This window comes from Leptodactylus fuscus, chromosome 1, assembly GCF_031893055.1.
Source record: "Leptodactylus fuscus isolate aLepFus1 chromosome 1, aLepFus1.hap2, whole genome shotgun sequence".
Lineage (NCBI taxonomy): Eukaryota > Metazoa > Chordata > Amphibia > Anura > Leptodactylidae > Leptodactylus > Leptodactylus fuscus.
The window spans coordinates 42,338,223-42,342,624 of NC_134265.1; positions in this window are offsets into that span (position 1 = coordinate 42,338,223).

Sequence of the window (4,402 nt, forward strand, 5' to 3'; positions counted from 1 at the left end):
GCAATGCTGACGCTACAAGGCAGAATCAGCACCTTCTCCCTCCTCCTAGGAGAGCAGGAGGATGCTTAGCCAATATTGCAACTGCCTGACATTGGCTCACACTTGCTTGGAAACAGACAGGGAGACGAATGGTTAAAAAGCACGCTTCTGTGTTTCAGACATAAAGAGGAATGGATTTGCAAGTACAGGATATTACATGGCAGTGCTACATATAGTATAGGCATGGCAAGAAACATCTCAGCCAATGTATGAAACAGTTATAGAAACTGTCTGTCTATAAATCTATCTTTCTATCTACTTTGTTTATATTCTATCTATCTTCATCTATATGTATTAGTCTACCATTTAACAACTCAGAAGATACATTTCCTATCTATCATCTATATATCTATTTTCCTATATCCATCACATCTCTCTATATGTATTTATCTACCTATTTATCTACTTTATCTATTATCTAAGAAATAAAATCTATCTATCTATCTATCTATCTATCTATCTATCCATCCATCCATCCATCCACTATCCATCCATCCATCTACTATCCATCCATCCATCCATCCAGCTATCTATCCATCCATGTACTATCTATCCATCTATCCATCCATCCAGCTATCTATCCATCCATGTACTATCCATCCATCCATCCATCTATCCAGCTATCTATCCATCCATCCATCCATCCATCCACTATCCATCCATCCATCCATCCATCCAGCTACCTATCCATCCATGTACTATCCATCCATATATCCATCCATCCAGCTATCTATCCATCCATCTACTATCTATCCATCCATCCATCCATCCATCCATCCATCCACTATCCATCCATCCATCTACTATCCATCCATCCAGCTATCTATCCATCCATCCACTATCCATCCATCCATCCAGCAATCTATTATGCCTATTTGATGTATTTATCTGACATCTAACATTCCACAAAATGTACTTCAAATCTGCTTTTTATTTACTTTTCTATATCTTTTGCATATCTATCTATCTATCTATCTATCTATCTATCTATCTAGTGTTGTAACTAGTAATGGTGGGGCCCCAAGGTGAATATTTGACATGGCCCCCCAGCAGGTAACGGCCTACTAAAAAAAAAAAAAAAAAAAATCTGCATAGGTAGCAGCTGCCACCAGGCCCCCTAGTATCCCGAGTCTTGTGGCAGCCACTACCACTGTTACCCCGGTAGTTACAACCCTGTATCTATCACCTGATACAGTAGTAAAGGTGGTACCTATAAGTCAGAGAAATGATACTGTGACAATGGAACCCCCAGAAGGTGCTCGGATTATACATTGAATATCATATGTGTCACTGGAGTGCATCAATCCCTCATGGCCATGTGCATGAGGCATAAATGTTGATTTCAACATGCCCAACCTTTCTTCTTAAAGTGAGAAATGACTGTCAGGAGACCTTCTTATTCAGAACACATGCACCCTTGGCTGAACTGAGCATGCATGTGTATCGGGGGCCTGGGGGAATAAATAACCAGTCTAGTGAGCATTCTGGCAACAGAGATCTGATGTGTATGGCCAGCTATGAAGATATAGTTGTAATAGTGATGATGCTCATATCTGGTGCAGCTTCAGTCTTAAGCTGGTAGCATGGCGAATTGGTTATCAGAACCCCTGACATGGAGCCTCCCAGAAATAAGACCCCCGGATAAGCTTATCAAAGGAGGATAGACAGTAAATAAAACATAGTACAATAAATTTTGGCTGTATACAGTTTATCTTGCATTGCTGGTTGCTAAGCATTGTCTATTGTCTACAGCGGAAATCAAAGTAATCTTAGTCGACAGATTTCCCTTCCAGATATCTGACCTGATTCAGGCAGCAGATTGGGTTGTATAAGACACCAGAGGGTGGAGTAAAGGAAAGTAGGACACACAGTCATTCTATAGAGAGAAATAACAAAGAACTTGTCTGTGACTATCATGTGACACCAGGAACATGCTGGTGTTATGTGCTGGGCGCAGAGATACAGGTATATAAGATACCGAGTAATATCTGAATATCATGAGCTCACGGCCTTGTCAGTAGCCACATAGGAGAGTAATGTATATCGTACAATAGACTTTCATCTCTCATTGTGGATTGCATCGATCTAAAGATGCGTTATTATTAAAAAAGATGGAAAATGAAATTGTGTTGACAGGTTTTAAAGGGGTTGTCCGAGATCTTTTATATGTTTCATTTATCTTATCAGGGCATTGAGAGTTACTGGAGGGGGGGGGGGAGGGGTCCTCTGGTCAGTATCCTTCCTCATTTCTTAACCATAGTAGAGTTCAGCTACAAGGCGAGCCTCCTTCTCTGGATAACCTGTCCTGCCCTGCCCTGGATTACAAAGATATTTGACATAAAGGGTACCTGAGATTGCTGGGCAATTTGCTGTCTTGCTGTATAAACCTTCATACATAGTGACCTATCAGTTTTTCTGCTGCTAATGTACCCATTTCTCTCTGAAACAGGGGCTGTTTACAATAAGCAACACGCTGCCCCCAATTATCCATTATAGCTGAGAAAAGCATCCAGGGACACTGGACACCAAATCCAGGTTATGATGCAGCTAAAAAGATCACTGATGCAGAAAAAGAGAAATCTGAACACAATCAGGGCTGCTTGCTGTCTATGACTGGGCTGCTTGCTGTCTATGACTGGGCTGCTTGCTGTCTATGACTGGGCTGCTTGCTGTCTATGACTGGGCTGCTTGCTGTCTATGACTGGGCTGCTTGCTGTCTATGACTGGGCTGCTTGCTGTCTATGACTAACATCCTATCAGTTGTAATGCAAGCAGCTAGTTAGAAGTAGATAGACTCTCCTTACACTCACTGTGAGCTGGGAGAAGCTGCTGACTCTTCTCTGAGCAGAGTACAGGCAGGGAGCACAGGGCAGCAAAGCTGTATTTAAACATAAAGAGGGAGTTAAAAGAATTCTACCATCTCCATTTTCTAAGAAGAGAGACCTGTCCCGTGATAAATATATGATCACTGTGGTCCAGTCGCTGGTAAAACTAGAATAGGTGTCTGAAGCCCTGTTCTGGAGAGTTAGAATGGAGCAGTGGTCAAGCATGCACTTTAATCTTCCTGTCAAAGTCTGTGGGATTGCCAAAGAGATAGCCAATATTGTTAGTCCCAAATCCTCAATCAGTCCCATAAACCCTAAATAGCAGGACATTGCATGTTTGGGACCAGCATGAGTCTTCTAGAATGGGTGCTTGTGACCTCCAAGCTGGTGATCAGTGGGGTCCGAGCAGTGACGTCATCAGAGGTTATACATTATCATCTATCCTGTGAATAGTCTATAATTGATTCTCTTGGGATACACCCTTTAAATGTTATTTTAGAAAAACTACTATAGACAATGGGTCCCCCATTTGGACTTTCATCCCGTCACCAGAGACAAGACTGAGTACAAGTATCTCTCTTTCTCTGGAGGACTCAGCCCATCAGTGATTTACACAGACAATCTCTTCATGTATATGGACACCATACCATGCTTCTGTGGAAGTGTGGCAGTGGAATTCCAAATTTTCCAGATTTTTAGCAGTCTTAACAGTGCATCAAGCTCTAGTCATCTTGTTATTGGGAGACCCACCGAAAAGGATAGTCTAAAGCAATGGTTTCCCAACTTTCTGAAGGGAGGACCCACTTTTGGGTGAAACATTTGTTTGGAACCCCTTACTACCATACCTAACCCCATTCAAAAATAACATCCCTGTTTGGGTTTTCAACTGTATCCTGTTTCTATTCAGCCACTAAATTTATAGGGAACCTGTTATTACTATTTGGGGCGTTAAACCACCCTGGACTGGTAGATTAGTGTCTTATTGAGAACTTTGCTAATGTGGACCCTAAAAAAACCTTCATACTTACCTAGCTCCTGTACTCTCCGCCCCAGTACTCTCAGCAAACTTCAGCTTTTGTGCATTCAGAGGGATCAGTGGTGAAATAAACCATACATAACACTCACTCCCTTGCCCGATAAGGAATAGGCACTGCCACCAGTAGTGATGGGAGTGGTCATTGGGCCCCCAGTGAGAGGTGGTAAGTTGGCGCCCTACCCTTTGCTTAAGGGAACCCCCCACAGAGGTCTTTACATGACAATCCAGTAGGTTGTGACCAACAGTTTGGAAAACAGAGGTCTGAAGGTCACAACCCCTTTAAAAGTTGAAAGGAACAAAAAATCCAAGAGGAATCATTTTATCACCAGCTACAGTATATCCACCTGGAGCTCCTCGTGACGTTACATGGATACATTGTCACTCAGTGAGCGTGCACAGACTGTACCATCCATTACACCACTGATTCAATCAGGATATAATCAGTTTACGGACTCTGTATCTCCCTCTCTATATGATGTCACTTGTTCTCCAGTTACTGTAA